Raw genomic sequence first — 18,685 nt, 5'->3', positions numbered from 1 at the left:
TGGCATATAGTTCTGCAGAAACAACACACAAAGAAAAATGAGGAGGCTGCAGAATACACTAAGAGAATGAAGAAAGAAAGAAAGAAAGAAAGAAAGAAAGAAAGAAAGAAAGAAAGAAAGGCCAAGAACAGATTGCCAAGAAGCACCAACTGTTCTCCCTGAGATCAGCTACTGCTGCTGCTGGTACTACTTCTTTTCTTCTTCTTCTTCCTTCCTCCTCCTCCTCCTTTCTTCTCTTCCTCCTCCGATTTTCTGACACAGGGTTTCTCTGTGTAGCCTTGGCTGTCCTGGACTCCCTTTGTAGACCAGGCTGGCCTTGAACTCACAGAGATCCACCTGCCTCTGGCTCCCTGAGTGCAGGGATTAAAGGTGTGCACCACCATGCCTGGCAAGATCTTCTATTTCTAAGTCTCAGTCCAGTCTAAAATAAGTCTTTAAGAGTAACATAGGCTAAAGAGATGGCTCAGAGGTTAAAAGCAATGACTGCTCTTTCAGGGGTCCTGAGTTCAATTCCCAGCAACCATATGATGGCTCGAAACCATCTATAATGAGATCTGGTGCCCTCTTCTGGCAGGCAGGCACACATGTAGGCAGAACATTGTATACATAATAAATAAATCTTTTTAAAAAAGTGTAACAAATAAAGCCAGGTTGTCATGGCACACACCTTTAATCCCAGCACTCAGGAGGCAGAGGCAGGCGGATGTCTGAGTTTGAGGCCAGCGTGGTCTACAGAGTGAGTTCTAGGGCAGCCAGGGCTACACAGAGAAACTCTGTCTTGGGGGGGAAAAAAAAAAAAAAAAAAATATATATATATATATATATATATATATATATATATATATATATATATATATCTTATTCTGTATTTACCTGAAAAAAAGATATCAAAGACAATGCTCTGTCCCTAATTAGTATGAACCAACAATCCTGCTAATCTTTTAAATTTTTCTATATCAGGAGCTAGAGAGATAACTCAGAGGTTAAGAGCACTGCCTGCTCTTCCAGAGGTCCTGAGTTCAATTCCCAGCAACCACATGGTGGCTTATAACCATCTATAAAGAGATCTGGTGCCTTCTTCAGGCACACATGCAGGCAGAACACTATAAATAAATAAATCTTAACATTTAAAAAAAATGTTTAAAAAAGTTTTCTATATCACAATAAGATCTAAATGTTAAAAACAAAAATACCAGAGGGAAACACAAATCAACATTAAGTAACTGGTAAGGAGCAGGACAACACTAAAAGCAGAAAAAAGTGAAGAATGACATTTGACCCTATAAAATACTACAAATATCTTAACCCAAGCTAAACCAAAGACCTATGAAATAACAACAAAGCCTTAAATGCATATATTTTAAGTAGCTTATAGATGTGAACACATCTATCCAAAATCAGCAAATTCTGTACTTCAAAAATAAAAATGAGGTGTATTAAGAAATCAGGTCAAGCACAGTAGTTGATGGCAATGATAGACATCATTATTATGTACCCAAATATCCCACTGACTGACCCCCAACTATTTTGCTTTTGTTCCTTGTTCCTTTCTATGGTTTCAATAAATACATTTATAGAATTTCAATGCAGGAAAGGTCTTACATGTCATTGGCTTTAACTTTTTAATTTCATAGGCTAGGGAAATAATCATCAAGAAGAAAGCACCTTCTCTGATTTTGCTCAGCTGTTAAGTGGCAGTGCTTGGACTAGAATTTCATTTCCCTCTGATTCAGGTGCATAGCAGCTATTAATTCAAACTCTGACTGTCAGCAGGGAATCCACTATTGAAAAGCTACATCCTTAATTTTGGAGTATCTGAAATTTTATTCAATATTGTATGACCCCTTTCCATTTTGAGGCCAATACATTATTGGTGATTAATTACAAAAATAAAAAAATAAAATAAAAATGAGGAATTGGAGATGTGGCTCTATGGTTGCGCACTCGCTGCTCTTGCAGAGGATGTAGGTTCAGTTCCCAGCCCCACATGGCAGCTCATAAGCAGCTGTAACTCCAGTTCCCGAGGATCTTCTGGCCTCTGCAGGCACCAGCACACATGTGGTATACATGCATAGTAGATGCAGCAAAGTCACTCATACACATTAAGTTTTTTAAAAAGAAAAAAACCTCTTTTTATAAACATAAAGTAAAATATAGGGCTGAAGGGTAGGTAGTGTACTTGATAAAGACTTTGCCTACCATTCACAATACCACAGGTTTGGTACCCAGCAGTGCATACACCTGATGTAGTCGCACACGACTGTAATCCCAGCACTGGGGAGGCTGAGGCAGGAGGAAAGGAGTGAGCTGGAAAGATGGTTCGGTAACTAGGAGTGCACACTGCTCTTGCATAAGCCCTGAATTCGGTTCCCAGAACCACCCTTCAACACACACTCAGTAATAAGTAAGTGTAATTTTTTTAAAAAGTAAGTATGAGCCAGGCAATGGTGGCACACACTTTTAATCCCAGCACTCACAGGTGGACCTCTGTGAGTTCAAGGCCAGCCTGATCTACAAAGTGAGTTCCAAGACAGCAAGGGCTACAGCAAAACCCTGTCTCAAAAAACAAAAACAAAAACAAACAAAAAAATTCACACTAAAACTATAACCTAAAAATCTGTTCATCAAGTCTAATTTCTTAATAAAAAAGGTATGGAACATGAACACACTTCACACAAGAATATGGCCAAACACAAGAAAAGATACTCATGCTGACAGTCTCTGAATGAGTATACAAAAACAGTACCATTTTTCACCCACTAAATTAGCAGAAAGTCAAATGATTAGAGAGGACAAAGGGGAAATAAATGCTGTCATTCTCTCTTGTGAAGAGTGAAGAATATCATCCCAGAAGGCAATTTCACAGGCAGAATGCACCAAAGTGTTTACATGTTTTACCAAACAGTCTCAATCCTAGAAATGTATGCTAACAAAATAAATATATACACAAAGATGTAGAAAGATCCATGGCATTGTGCAAGTAGTAAAAAAATTTAAAAGCAACTGTTGTATCAATCTACAGCTATTAAAATTATGTCCCACTATATGAAATATCTCACTCAGCTGTTAAGTGATTGTCTCGGACAGGGATTCAGCTTGCTGGGTGAAGTGCCTGCTCTGCACACAAGGACCTTATCGGACCCCAGTACCCATGTGATAGCAAGCCAGATGCATCTGCACATCTGTAACCCCAGTCCTGCTGGGCTGGGAGGACTGAAGCTCACTGCCAGCTAGTCTAACTAATCAATTAGCTCCACCCTCAGTGAGAGATGCTGTCCCAAAGCCAAGGTCAAGCGGGGCTGGAGAGAGCACTCAGTGGTTAGGATGACTTGCTGCCCTTCCAGAGGACCAGAGTCTGGTTCCCAGCCACATCCTAGTTCCTCAGGAACCAACAACACTGGCTTCAGCTGCCACCCACCTCCCCCTCAAACTTAAAAATAATAAAACTAAAAATTTAAAGAATCTTTTAAAAAACACAAAAAGATGACATATAATGTTGACTTCTACTAGCCTACACACACAGAGAGACTACATGCATACAAACAGCAAAAAAGTGGCTGTCTATATGAAGTGGCATAGATCTGGAAAGGTGATATAGTCAAGTGACGTATACATACTAAATGATATAGGTGACTGCATGGTGAGAATTTAATCATGATCTCTGAGCGATGAAGTAATGGTCAGGTAAAAGTCAGCAATAGTGTACTTCCTCTGTTTAGTTGATTTTGATCTGTATTTGTTATCCCGCACTTAAGACTCCATTCTGTGCCAGGAACTGTTCCACTGACTTACAATACTTCCGTTCGCCTCAGACTGTGGTAGACAGTTCATACAGGAAGAAAGACAACAGAGTGACCAAGTCAGTCTATGTACCCTAGAGCAGTTAGGGCAGCCCCCTAGCCATTCTGATACGGAAGCTGAGGAGGAGGGTTATTAGCACAGGGCACTACAGAAGTCCAAAGGCAATGGGGTCTGAGAAAGCTCCTCAGAAGGCAGGGAGGTGAAGGAAATACGAAAGCAACTTAGAGAAGTGCCCACATGCAACACGCGCCACGCCATTACCGGGGGGGAAAGGTCAAAGCTAGTTTCACTTCTTGGTGGGGGTTGGGTGGGTAAGGCAGGGTTTTCTGAATTCCAGGCCAGCCTTAGAAGCTGAGCATGGTGGTACCCACTGTAAACTCTGCACACTGTGGGGTCATCTTCAGCTACACAGAGGGGCCAATCCCCTAGGCATAGGGTTAGACAAAATTCTGCCAAGTTTTCTTCCCTAAGTGCCTGACATGCAATGGCTCATTTAAGCCCCATGATAGAGCTTTTAAAATCATCCAGAAGTGGGTGAGATGGCTCAGTGGGCAAAAGCACTTGGCACCAACCTGGCCTGGGAGAAAGGAGAAAACTGACTCCTACAAACTGTCCACTTGCACCCATCACACACACACACACACACACACACACACACACACACACACACACACAAATAAGTAAATAAATGTAATAGATTACTTTTTTTAATTTTTAAAAAATTTTTTTATTTTTTTTGTAATAGATTACTTTTAAGAAGACTTCAAAGCAGCGTAGTCACGGGGTCGCAATTCCACAGACAAACACGTGTGAGAACCATACAAGCGCCCAGTCCCAAGTCCTACACCTACAGACTCAAACACTGTCTCAGACCCAAGACTCTCCAGATGGCCACACATCACTAGCAACACCTAGGCCTTCTGTACCTCAGCAAGGCCTGGAGGTACCCGCTACACACCGTCCTGGAACACCATACTCACCCAAGTCAGTGTAGTTACACCACAGCAGGAAGCTCCCCATCTGTATTGAGTGGATCCTGCTTAAGGAATCAATGAGGCATACATTTCTCAAGTATCTCATGGACCCTATATCGAAGATACTTTAAAATTCATTTTCCTTAAAAAAAAAAACACCCTGATGACAGATGCCCTTTAACTCCTCCTACCACCCTTTCTGAGTCCCTCCCCTTTACAGCATACTTCTTGGAAAGTCTGTCTGTATCTAAGCACACTGCTTCTTTTTCATTTCCCATTCATTCTTCAACTGGACCTAATCTATGCACGGCCCACTGCTATTTTGACACTAAAATGTGCTCTAAAAGCTAAGCCTCTAAGAGCTAAAAGCAGCCAACACCTCAAGAATGGTCTTGCATTACTAAAACAGTGGTCTCAAGTCTTTTGCAGTTTTTCTCCAGCCAACACTGAAGGGCCGAGCATCCCCGCTTGCTCGCGCATTGCAGACTCTCCCTGGCCAAATCTATCCATATCTTGGGCTTCCAACTGATACATCGTATAAACAGGAAAGCCGACTGTGTTCAATTACCTGAATAAATCCCTTAAATCCACCCTTTTCATATATGTTGCCATATTAACAGGTCACATCGTGATCTGAATACATATAACAATCTTTTTCAGTACTCAAGCACAGGTTAAGTAGGTAATTTTTATTTAAGGTTATTGTGTTTGTATTTAAAGGTGGAACAAAAAGGAACACACACATTTTCTTGTTGCTCCCATACCATTCTACCTCTGTGCTCTTTACTTTTGTTGATGTTGCCTTTTGAGACCGTGTCTCCTGGTATCTGGTGTCCCACCGCTCCCCGACAGCCCTGTGTACCCTACAATTCCCTGTGTGTTCTGATATTTGGCATCCTGATCTCTCATTGAACCACCCCACCCCCACTCCCTAACAGTCTCACACGTTTGGAGACAGCCCAGGCTAGCCTTGAACTCCTGCCGTGTGTTTCTCCTGCTGTAGCTTCCCAAATGATGAGGTCGCGGGAAATGACACCCAGCTTGTATCATTCTAGTCACGCCCTGCCCTCGGAGGCTGCTCATTTCCCAAAGCACAGTCTTTTAGCTGCAGGGCATTTACAAATGCTCTCCGCTCAGCCTCCCTCCCTCCTGACCCTCCCACCCTGTATATCCCAGCCATACTCTCTTCGGGTCTCTAGTTAAATGCCCTTTACTCAGGGAAATTTCCTCACTCCTGCCAGGGGTAATATGTACATAAAACTTAAGGCCAGCTTTATATCTTTTTTTTTAAGCAAGCATTTGTATGCTTTACACTGTTATATCCCCAACACATAGCATCTAATACTAGTCACATTAGTGCCTTCATCTCGTTGCAGATGTCCTTTGTGCTCCTTGATGGGTTTCTGTGCACTGTCTATCCAAGTAGATATTCAATGATGCCTCAATAAAACCCAAAGGACAGGATTCAACAAGTACAAGTGTCTGGGTAGCAGAACACAGATTTATTCATTTATTTTCTTTTTTTGTTCGTTTGTTTGTTTTGTTTTTCGAGACAGGGCTTTTCTGTGTAGCCCTGGCTGTCCTGAAACTCACTCTGTAGACCAGGCTGGCCTCAAACTCACAGAGACCTGCCTACCTCTGCCTCCCGAGTGCCAGGATTAAAGGTGTGCACCACCACCAGCTGGCTTGTAACACAGATTTCTTAAGGGTAGTGGCCTTTAGAGGGCTCATAAACTCCATCTTCCCATGTTCCATGAACTCAAACTATCTATCTCTTGATCTGTGTCCCTTGTAATATGCTTTAGAATCCCTTGACTTCTGTGTGTTCCTCAAAGAAGTTTAATCTGACCCAGGAAGGAGTTGTGGAAGCTCCGATGAAGAGCCAGCCAATCTGAAAAACAAGTACAGCAGTATGAGGGTTTAGATTGGCATCTAATGTGAAGGTACCCTGAGGCCTGAACCCAACTTGAGGCCTGATGCTATCTCCAGGTAGACCTGTGTCAGCAGCTAAGGTCTCAAAGCACATGGAAACGGGCCTCTGCAGCTGACTACTTCCTGCTGGTGAGGAAGCCTCATACAATTCGTGTCAGAAGCCATTCTTTGTTGACTGTAGCAAGACCAGAGGGGAGAGATAGGGATTGGTGTTAAGAACACCAAAGCACAAAATCAAATTTGCTGTTTCAAACTTTTAATTGGGAGTGGGGCTGGAGAAATGGTTCAATGGTTAAGAATATTTGCTCCTGCAGAGGACCGAGAGGTCCCACACAGCAGTTCACAACTGTAACTACAGTTCCAAGAGATCCAATGCCTCTTCTCAACTCTGTGGGTACCGGGCATACATGTGGTACACATACAAACATGCAAGTGGAACACTCGTACACAAAAAATAAACATTAGAAAAATTTTAATTGTGCCAAAATATATCACCATCTTAACCATGGTTCTAAATAGATAGCTCAGTAACAGTTAATACAATCACATTGTTATGCCACCTATGAATTCTTTCTACTTTGTGAAAATTAAACTTATGCTCATTAAACCGTTCTTCACTTTTCCTGGCAAACACCAGGCCCACTATCAGCAGCATGTAATTGCCCTAGATACCTAGAAAGTAAGTGAAAGTGTTCAGCATGGCTTGTTTCACTTAGCACAGTCTCTAAGGTTTATCTGTGTCATTTATATGTCATAATTCCTTAAGGATAAACAGTACTCTACTGTGCAGTACATAGACTACCTTTTACTTCTCCATTCATCGACTGACAAGACAGTTAGGTTGCTTACATCAATGTTGCCATAAATACCGAAATACAAACGCTTTCATGAATAATCCACTCTTTGAGGAATCATTTTACATTCTTTCTTTTATTATTTATTTATTTATTTATTGGTTTTTTGAGACAGGGTTTCTCTGTGTAGCCTTGGCTATCCTGGACTATCCAAGGACCAGGCTGGCATTGAACTCACAGCGATCCACCTGCCTCTGCCTCCCGAGTGCTGGGATTAAAGGCGTGCGCCACCACCACCCAGCTCATTTTACATTCTTAGCAACAATACACAAGGCTCATGATTTCTCCATGCCAACAGCTGCCATTTTCTGTCTTACAGTAGCCATCTTGGAAGGTGTGTAGTGGTAAATTACCTTTATGTAAACTCAATGTACTTCTTCATATAATATGATGGCCAAACACACTCTCAAGACCTGCTGGATATACTAAAAACACTTCTACTAAGTATTAACACAAAGAAATGAGTCTTTTAATGCGGAATTTTAAAGGACAATAAGAGTATGGTCCGTGTGAACAGTACAAACATGGAACACAAGGAAAACGTCACTCTTACTCGTCTCTAAAGTTCCCAGGCCACCAGCAGGCCTGGAGTTTGCAGTTAAGCCAATATTCTGCATCCTATCAGGATGCCCTCTCACAGCATCCTCACATCAGGGCCACTTCCCTATCAACGTGAGCTGAGCCATGACCTTCCTGTCAGACCCTTCCTACCCACTTCTGCTCTGGCAACCACAGACTGAACAAGACCTCCTTCCCAGTCAGCAGTGTGATCTGTATCCCTTGGCACAGAGATAGCAGTGATAAACAAATGTTGGGAAAGCTGACAATTAAAACAAAACACTGTAGCCTTGAAAGGTAAAACAATGTTTGATTAAATCCGGAAACAGAGTCCAAATAACTTCACAGAACAATAAATGAACGTATCCTATTATTAGAAATATTCTGGCCTCCAGGTTCCAAATCCTGAAAAGATTTTTAACCAAATAAACCATAAATAAAAATTTAAGACAGTTTAAAAAGAAATTTTTAATTCAAAAGTCACTCAGCAAAGAAGCATCTGGAGGATCCAAGAATAGAAAAAAGTTTTAAATTGAAGATAATTTACTTAATGCCAGTGAGATGTCAGGGACTTGAGGGGTACTTGTCCTCAAGCCTGGGGACCTAAGTTTGGAAGGAGAAAACGACTCCCAAAAGCTGTCCTCTGACCTACACCCATACACTGTGGCATGTATGGGAACACACATACTCACCAAACAAAACTGAAATCAGAATAAAAGGTATTTCCTTAGTAATGAGTAGCTTAAATTCAAAATATTAAAATTCATTATAAGCTTTATTAAGTAATTATTGCCTTACAAAAAGTCCAATTCATCTATGCTAGAGTTACTTTTCAAAGAAAAAGAACTTCCATTATCTGCACAGATGAAAAAGATAGATATGAAAGGTAGACAGGAGCATCGCAGCAGCAAGCACCGCACCGTGTGGCTACGACAGAGCAGAGAGCCTGGTGTGGGCTAAGCAGGAACCAAACACTTGAGTGTGGGGCTGCCTACAGTTTTTAAGAGGATAACAGCCAGGCTTGGTGGCGCACGCCTTTAATCCCAGCACATAGGAAGCAGAGGCAAGCGGATCACTGTGAGTTCGAAGCCAGCCTGGTCTACAAAGTGAGTCCAGGACAGCCAAGGCTACACAGAGAAACAAACCCTGTTGGGGTGGGGGGGAGATAATAGCAAAAATCGGGAAGGAATCAACACCATAAATTGTCCTCTGATCTCCACACATGAGTCACGGCAGGCATATGCTTCCATCCCCCCAAGTAATTAAAATTTAAAGTATGTATGACAATACACTTTTAGACCTCTGTAAGCAGCTGCCTTTTGCCTTTGGGCAGCAGTAAAGGGCCTCACTACACAGGCCACACTTCCTTTCTGTGGTGAGGCCTTTCTCTCTCTGTTAACCACAGAGCTCTCCTGCACAGCCCACACAATGTATCTGCTGCCTCAAGCACCTGGACTAAAGCACGCACTTCAATTTGTACATTTTCAACACTGTCTGCTTCACTTGAAATCAAAAGTTATTTATTGACTGTAAAATGTAAGATATTCATGTAACAAACAATAATTGTGAACCGTCACCTACAATCCTACGACCAAGCATTTAAGTTTGTTATCATCTGGCAGTGGTAGCCTTTGATCCCAGCACTTGAGAGGTAGAGGCCGTTGGATCTGTGTGAGTTTGAGGCCACCCTGGTCTACAGACTGAGTCCAGGATAGCCAGGGCTACATAGAGACCCTCTCTCAAAAATCAAAAATAAATTAATAAGTAAATAAAGTCTATGACCATGTTCACCATACCACACTTCAGAAAAAAACACTCAGAAATATTTAAGTATCAAAAATCATTAATACTTAGGGTTGCAGTTACACCAGTAACAACAGGTCAAGTCCCTAAGGTGGGTACCAGGTACCTTATGGGGAGGACAAGATTCAGGGAATACTTCAGCTACCTTCATCAGTGTAGATTTCAGAAGACTTAACAATTGCTAGCCTGGAATGTCACTCCAGCCCACTCAGACTTTACACAGTTTCAACACCAATGCCTACACCCCACACCCCACCCATGCTCACACCTCAGGGAATTCTAGTGTACACACCATTTACGACATTCTGGGTACTAAACAACTCATCTGCTGGGAAAGTTATTTTGTATAGTCCAAGTCTGGGCCATTTCCTGAGCTGCCCAAAGCAAGTGGGCTTGTCCCAATCCGCACTTCATTTTGTCAGTTTACTACGGTTTAGTTTTAAAGCAGACTGTTATATAAGATTCAAACGTGCTTACCTAAGTACTATTAAAGGCATCCAACATGGGGAAATGTTTACTCACATAAAGAAAACTAAGAAGCCACATTTACTTAGACGGGGAAAAGGTCTAGGCATGCACACTGTAAAACAATACTTAGAAAAAAAATCAGTATCTGAACTACATAGTGAGTCCCCCCCCCGCCTGCCTCCCTTCCTTCTTCCCATACACACACACACACACACACACACACACACACATCAGTACAAGTTTAAAAAAAATTTTTTTACATAGGCCTCACATACCACAATGTTTCTTAAAAAACAAAGTGTGAGCAAAATGGTGGCTCTCGCCTCTAGTGCTAGCAGTCAGGAGGCTAAGACAGTCGAACAACTTCAAACCCGAGGCCAGCCAGGGCTACACAGACGGACCCATCTGTCTCAAAATACAAAAGCAACATGTACACCCAATTAAAAAAGAAAAACTCATTACATTTCTGGTGCAAAGATATTTACCATCTTAAAAAACATGCTTGGAATTCTAGGGTTTTGCTTTGCTCTGGTTTTGTTATTTTAAGACAGGGTCTCACAATATAGCCTTGGCTGGCCTAGAACCCTCTATGTAGATGACTGGCCTCAATTTACAGAAATCCACCTGCCTCTGCCTTCTGAGTGCTGAGGTTAAAGGCGTGTGGCACCATGTCTGGCCTTCACAGCTTTTTAAAATCTATAGTATTTAGGTCCCCTTATTTAGAAGCCCCGGAAGGCAAAGTCTAAGCTTTCTATTGAATACGTATGACTACACACACCAAGGTAGAAGACCCATGGCCAGTTATGAAATAACCAATTTCAAATGAATGAGGCTTTCCTTTAAGTCCTGAAGGTGTTGGTTCCAACTTCAATGCCCACAGGGTGGCAGCGTAATAGACTTTTGCTTGGTTCCTGGAGCGAGCAAATTTGTCGTGTTCAAAAAGCAGCCCACCTCACAGAGAGATGTGTAAAAACAATGTGATCCACACCATGAGCAAAAACTGCCTGTTTTTATCAAAAAAAAAAAAAATCTGCACTTAATCTTTAACAGTATTTATTTTCTGACATTTCAAATATTCCCTGCAGCCAAGCTTTGAGTCTGATCTTTCTGTTGTGCTGTCGCCACCCTACATGGGGAAAGACAGAACAAGCAGAGAAACTGGCTTGTCAGGGCACTGCAAGAGGAGCGACTCTGGCCCAGGGAAAGTGAGAGTAGAGGTGGGAAGGGAAGGTGTAGAATCACACACAGACAGCGCTATCCCGTTGACCCTGCGCACTGCTATCAAATTAATCTCATTAGCTCACATTACCAGAAATCCATTTCCCTAGCAAAGAAAACTCCTTGAGCTACAAATTCCAGAACCTCTCACACTCTATCAGGAATCAGGAAGCTTCCCAGCATGAACTCCTTTCAGCAGACTTTGTAACCTGCCTTTCAGACACTGTCAGTCAGTCAAAAGCTTCCTGAGTGCTCCACGGCTGGTGATAGAAAAGACTAAGCCAAAGTCCTCAGCCCAGAGTCACACTGCTGACAGGACAGGGACAGGGCAAAGCCCACATGCCACAGGTACGAGCCTGGGCCACTAGAAAACCTGCAGAGGCTGAGGAGGGTGGGGAGGAGGCAGCAGAACTTGTAAGCGCTCTGACATCAGTCCGCACAGACCATAATCTATTTTTGCAGCCTGGTTTCCCACTCCTATCCTACTTGTACCCACACTTCAGCCAAAATGTGCTGGCAGCTGTTAATGTGCTGCGGCTGCCGCTGCCGCTGCTTCCTCCACAGGCCTTGTCGTCCACCCCACCTCAACCATGAGAGCCTCGCTATCTCCAGCTCCCTCTCAAAGGCTGCTTCCTACAAGGGGCCTGTGCCATCGCCTCATGCACACCCAGATGGGAACGGCAGAGACCTTTGAGCACTCGGGACATTGGTTTAGGGTGAGCATTCCTCACACTGCACTGTCAGAGTTACCTGTGGACTTGTCTGATCACTTTCATGTATCAGAACAACCTAGGATTCATACTTTTACTCATCAAATATTTCATCATTATTTTAAAATACGCAATATCTAAATGGCAAGCAAATGTAGAGGTAAAATATTTTATGGGTTTTGGGGGTTTTGTTTTTTTGTTGGCTTTACTCCTTTTTTATCATTTTTGCCAGCATGTAGCAGCACTTAAAAAATAAGAAGTATGGGGGTATAGAGATGGCTCAGTGGTTAAGAGCACTGGCTGCTCTTCCAGAGGTCCTGAGTTCAATTCCCAGCAACCATATGGTGGCTTACAACCATTTGTAATAGAATTTGATTCCCTATTCTGTGGGCATGAAAAACAGAGGACTTATATCCATAAAATGATAAATAAGTCTTTTTTAAAAAAGAAATAAAAGTATACAACTCCTTGCTTTTTCTGTATATTTAAATACAACTGCATTGGCAGGTATCCTCCTGTCTCTACTTCAAAGCAAGTAATAATTTCTTTACAAAAATTGCCTGCTAGCTGAGCACAGTGACACACGTCTGTAATCCCACCACTTGGGGAGGCAGAAGCAGGCAGATAGGTCATTGTGAGTTTGAAGTCAGCCTGGTTCTACAAAGTCCAGGACAGCCAAGGCTACACAGAGAAACCCTGCCTCAAAAACAAAAAACAAAATTTGCCTGTTGTGGGCATTTTATATAAATGGAATCCCAAACAAACAAAAAAATAAAAAACAAAATGAAAACTGCTATTGTTTTGAGACAGGGCCTGACTGGCCTAGAAGTCTCTAGCCAACCAACTGGCCTAGAACTCACAGACACCCTCCTGCCTCTAACTCCCAAGTGCTAGGATTAAAGGCGTGTGTCACCACACAGGACTGCAAAATGTGGCCTTTAATACCCGGTTTCTTTCACTTAGCACAATATGCTTGAAATACATTCACACTGCAGTATGGATCACCATGTCATGCCTTCTTAATGCCAGCTCGTGTCCCATTGTACAGATACACATTAAACTCAGACAATCCTTGGGCCATTTCCAGCTTCGGCTTATGAGGAACACGGCTACAAACATTTACATGCAAGTTGTAACTGAGGCATATGTTTTCACTTCTGAGGGTCATGTGGTAATTCTGTGTTTACTATTTTAAGGGACTGCCAAGCTTTTCCAATCGACTGTCCCATTGAACATTTGTACCAACAGTGTATATGACTCCAGCTTCTCTGTGGGATAAACTGAGCAAGCTTGCTCTCACTGTGCAATGTCCTTACCCTCATGGAACTGCTATCCTGATGAAAAAAAGAAAGAAGACCAAGGTGGGTGGGGGTGAGAGACGGTTCAGTGGTTAAGAGCATTTGTTGCTCTTCAGGTTCATTCCTAGCACTCAAAGGCAACTTACAACCATCCTAACCCCAGTCCCAAGGGAACTCAACACCCTCTTCAGACCTCTGTAAACACCAGGCACCCTCGTGGTACACATTCATGTCTGCAGGCAAAAGGCTCATACACATAAAATAAAGGAATCTTTTTTAAAATGTGAAAAGGTGCTCATGAACTGGCTCAGTGGACAGAGGCACCCGCTGCCAAGGCTGGCAACCTGAGTCTGATCCCAGGTGCCTGTGTGGTGGGAGGAGAGACCTGAGTCCTACAAGTTGTCCTCTGAACTGAGAGAGATGGGGGGGGGGGGGGACGGTGGCGAGGAAGGGAGGGAGGGAGGGAGGGAGGGACACAAAGAGATGGGGGAGAGGGAGGGAGGGAGAGAGAGAAGGAGAAAGGAAAGCAGGAGAGAGGGAGAGAAAGAGAGGGAGAGGGGGACAGAGGGGGAGAGAGGAGGAGAGAGAGAGGCGGGAGAGGGAGAAAGGGGGAATATTCTTTTTAATTTTAAAAAGGCAAACAGGTAAATTGCAGTAAAAAGCAAACAAGAAAAGAAAACATGAATGAACAAACAAGGTAAATTAACCTAAAAGTAAAAAGAGAGTCTAGCTAATGTGGCCAGAAAAAAAAAAAAAAAAAAAAGGCCTCTCTGAGAAAGTAAGGCTGACCAGAGATGTGGAGAGTTGGAAGTAGAAAAACAAGTATTGAAATTCCAGGCACACTGGAGAATCAACAAGAAGGCCAATGGTAGCTGAGGGACAGTGAGATGACAGAGGGGCAGGTGAAGTGGGGAAGTTAGCAAAGGCCACGGGACACTGGGAAGGTCTTTGAATCCCAAGGCGCCAAACTCACTTTGTCTCCTACTCGCTTACATGTCTCTAAACTTTGCTTGAGCTTTCAGACATCTCCTGGTTGCACCCAACAGGAGCCATGGTAAACAGCCTGCCTGGGAGAATGAGCAGCACTAGGTTGGTACAGCTACTTGTAGTCTAGCGAGAACACTTCCGTCAGCGCTGGCAACTTAACAAAGACGCTCGTGCATCCGCTGACTATGTCTTCCCAACTGTCCAAGAATTACCAAGGTCCTGCGAAGGACGCCTGCGTTTCACCCTCCTAATTTAAACCCAGATTTCACTCTTGTAAAGCCTAATTAATTGCCTTCCCATTCTATTAACTTGAAAATATGCAACTCCTAAGCATAAAACCAACAGGCACAAAATACTCTGCATGTTTCTATATTGTCTGAGTCCTCTGAAGTAAGCTTTCCTTTTTCACATAGCACGGGCACATTCAAGCTTTTCAGCGACAGCTGTGTGTGGCCAACGCCTGTGTTGACCTGGGCCATGACAATGAGAATCAGTCTTACAGTAGCAATAACAACACAAAACAAAGAGACAACAATGCTTGCAACACTCTCCTGGTATAAAAGGCCACTTCATGATGAAGAGAAGAGGTACCTGTCAAAATGAAATCCCCGCCTCTCTTTTGGTCTGCCACCATCTTCCTCCAGGCACTGTGCATGCCTGCCAAACCAGACTTCCCGCTGGCCTCCTGGTCCTAGGTTCCCCTCCACCTCAGATTTTATGATTTACATTTCCCACTGGGAGAAATTGAACCAGTTCTTCAAGGTGCAGGGGAAACTCTCTCCATTCTTGCCCTTCCCTGAACCCCTAAGCCAAACCTCCACCTCACCTCTGTACCCCAGGAGCAGAGCCCCTGCCTGACCATTCCCACGTGGTTCAGAGGCGGAATGCTGTCACCCTACCACTGCAAATATCAACCATGGCCACCTGTGATCACTTATGTTCAGTTTATACTTCAGCACCACTCAGGCAAGCCCTTGTAAAAAACGGAAGCAGGAGTAGATTTGCCTTTTCTCCCAAATCTCGAGGGAAAGTCTTTAGTGCCTGGTTCTTTGGGGGGTGGGGTGGGGTTCCAGACAGCGTTTCTGTGTAGCCTTGGCTGTCCTGGACTCAATTTGTAGACCAGGCTAGCCTTGAACAAAGATCCATCTGCCTCTGTTTCCCAAGTGCTGGGAGTAAAGGCGTGCACCAACCACACTGGCTTAGTGCCTGGCTCTTTGTTTAAAAAAAAAAAAAAAGTTATTAAATATTTTTTACATATACATTTATATTACTACACATATATAGAGCCTGATTCTTTGTTGTTGTTGTTTTGTGCTTTTGTTCTGTTTTAGTTTGGTTTGTTTGGGGTTTATGTTTGTTTGTTTTGGGGTTTGTTGTTGTTGTTGTTGTTTTGGTTTTTTGAGATCTCTGCGTAACAGTCCTGGCTATCCTGGCCTCACTTTTGTAGACCACACTGGCCTCAAACTCACAGCGATCTCCTGAGTGTTGGGATTAAAGGCATGTACCACCACACCCAGCCCGGCTGTGCTTTTGTTTTTTGAGACAGGGTTTCTCTGTGTAGCTTTGGCGGTCTTGGAATTTGTAGACACGACTGGCCTCACAGAGATCTTGCTTCTGCCTTCCTGAGTGCCTGGTTCTTAGATTTTTGGTGTGAGCCACCTCCCCAGCCTGTAGTGCCTGCTTCTTAATGACACAACACATGAAGCTTTTAAGTAAAAATTTCTGCTTCCATTACCTGTTCAAGATCGACCTGAACTTTGTGAAGAATGTGTTGTTATGAAGGATCTAGGGGCTGCTAGAGAGGCTTTGTGCAGAGACAAGGGTTTGATTGCCCAGCACCCAAACACACCCATCCATAACTCCAGTTCCAGGGGATCTGACATACTCACTGTTCTGACCTCCCTGGGTACCAGGCACCCAAGTGGTGCCCATGCAGGCAAAACACTCATACACATAAAAAAAAAATTTTAACTAACTTTTTCTTTTCTGAAATCTAGTCAGGCCTGATGCCACAAAGTGTGTAATCCGTGCACTGAAGAGGCAGGAAGATCAAGAGTACAAGGTTATCCTCATCATCACAGAGATTTTTGAGGCTCTGCTGGGCTGTCCACCTTAACCCCACCTCCAGAAAGAACCTAAAACAGCCCCTAAGGCACACACCTGCCATCTCACTGCTGGAGAGGCAGAGACAGGCAGACCACAAATCCCCGCAGTCTGGGCTCCCAGTGAATTCGAGGCCATCTTGAGCCACATGTAAAACCATAGTTAATAATGATGATGAAGATAATAATAAAGCTAGCAAGACACCAATACACTAGGGCCAAAGACCTCCACAAGGTCCCACGACTTATCACCGGAGTCAGAATGGGATTCTAGCCAGCAGTACCCACATACCTAAAGCACCTGAACAGCAGGGACCTCAAAACATCCCAAGTATACCTGACATAGGTAAACACTCAGATATTTAACATAAGGTTTTAAATATTTGTTAACGGGGCTTTTTAGCTTTAATTTTTACGAGGAAAAACTAATCCCAAATAACACAGATCACATTAACAGTTATTTTCAAACGCAGCTGTGCCAGTTAAGGCTATAAAATATTTTGGGAACACACAAACAAACCAAAACTTCTGCTCAGTAATGGCTCTGACCAGAACTCATTCGCGGGAGTCAGTTTTTCCTTATTTGTGCCCAAAATCCCAACAGACTAAACATCACAGCTGCCTCAATTTTCTAACTTCAACTTGCATTTAAGATAAAGCATTTGTTTCGTTCACAGAGCTCAGACTGCTGACACAGCTGGGCCCCTTCTTTGTAATAAACACAGGGCTTCTATATTTAAAAGTACAGTGCAACTTTGTTATAACACCCCCCCCCCCCCCCCCCCGTCTCGGGGCTAATTTTCTGTCTTCCAAGCTCCACCTCCACCCCAATTTTTTTTTTTTTTTCTTAAATCAGTGACGCTCCAAACAGCCTCCCGGAAAGTGGATTCTCTTCTTTCAAGACATCTCATCACAGCGGTATTTTTATTTTCCGCAGCTTGTGTGTTTGAAGAGTAAAAAGGAGTCAGAGGGGGAAAAAAAAAAAAAATGGGAGAGAGACTTTCTGCAAAGGCCTCGTCTTCAGGCTCGGCTTGCTTGGGGCGGGGGGGGGGGGGGGGGGGGGGAGCGGTGGTCCGGGCTGGGGTGCATACGGCGGGAGTCCCGGGGTTGGCAGGGTGATGATAGGGAGCGGCGGGGGTTGGCGAGCCCAGGGGTCTCCAAGCCGCTCACTGTTGACAGTAACTGGAGCGCGGCGGGCACGCCCGGGCCGGTGGAGTCAGAAGCCGGCAGCCGAGCAGGGTGTGGACCAAGGGGGCACCCGGGGGGGAGATAAGGCGAGGCCGGAGTTAATCATCACCTCCCCAGTGCCTGGAAAAGTACGGGCTGAGGGCGGGGAGCAGCGGCCGGGAAAGCGAAACTCCTCCCGCACCGGCCCGAGCGAGTGCACTCGGCGATGCTCCCGAGCCAGCTCCCCGCCCCGCAACCAACTTACACGGTTTCTCCACAAACTCACCGGGACACACTCCACACACACACACAAGTTAGCCAGAGCCACAAGAAAACAAAACCAGTCCGTCCAAACTCGGCTACAGAAAAAGAAAAAAAAGAAACCTACACGTTTCCCATACCGGGAGTCGAACCCGGGCCGCCTGGGTGAAAACCAGGAATCCTAACCGCTAGACCATATGGGAAGTGCTGCTATGAGCACCGCCGTGACCCACCTGACTAGCGTAAGCGGAGGGGCCGCCTCAGCCCGCGCTCTGCAAGACTCGAGCCGAAGCCACCCCCGTGGCCGCTGCCCCTACGCGCGCGGGAACGAGCCCGGCGGAGCGCGCGGGCGTGGCGGGGGAGGGGGGTGCGGGGGAGGAGCGGGGCCGACGCGTCACTGGAAAGTTCTGGGGTGAAGCCCAGTGTCCCGTGCGGTCCCGGAACCGGCGGCTGCGCCTTTCTTTCTCAGCCCTGGGGTCCGGGCTGCCTCCCCGGTCACTGAGCGAGCCGGCTAGCCGGCCGAGGCGAGGGCGGCGCCGTCTGTGGGAACCT

General features: G+C 44.4%; 1 protein-coding gene and 1 non-coding gene across 2 annotated transcripts in view; both read right to left on the bottom strand.

Annotated features, from left to right (window-relative positions):
• Elf1 (E74 like ETS transcription factor 1) overlaps positions 1-18,491 on the bottom strand; it is a 101,664-nt gene extending 83,173 nt beyond the window's left edge. Inside the window, exon 1 of the mRNA XM_051160879.1 lies at positions 18,367-18,491. The gene's annotated coding sequence lies outside the window, so the exon portion shown is untranslated. The remainder of the gene's footprint in view (positions 1-18,366) is intronic.
• Positions 18,265-18,336, bottom strand: Trnae-uuc (transfer RNA glutamic acid (anticodon UUC)). Its single transcript has one exon. It is a non-coding gene; the product is annotated as a tRNA-Glu (tRNA).
• Positions 18,492-18,685: the final 194 nt, after the last annotated feature.

The sequence above is a fragment of the Acomys russatus genome, chromosome 18, assembly GCF_903995435.1.
Source record: "Acomys russatus chromosome 18, mAcoRus1.1, whole genome shotgun sequence".
Taxonomy (NCBI): domain Eukaryota; kingdom Metazoa; phylum Chordata; class Mammalia; order Rodentia; family Muridae; genus Acomys; species Acomys russatus.
This window is presented reverse-complemented; position numbering and strand designations above follow the sequence as displayed.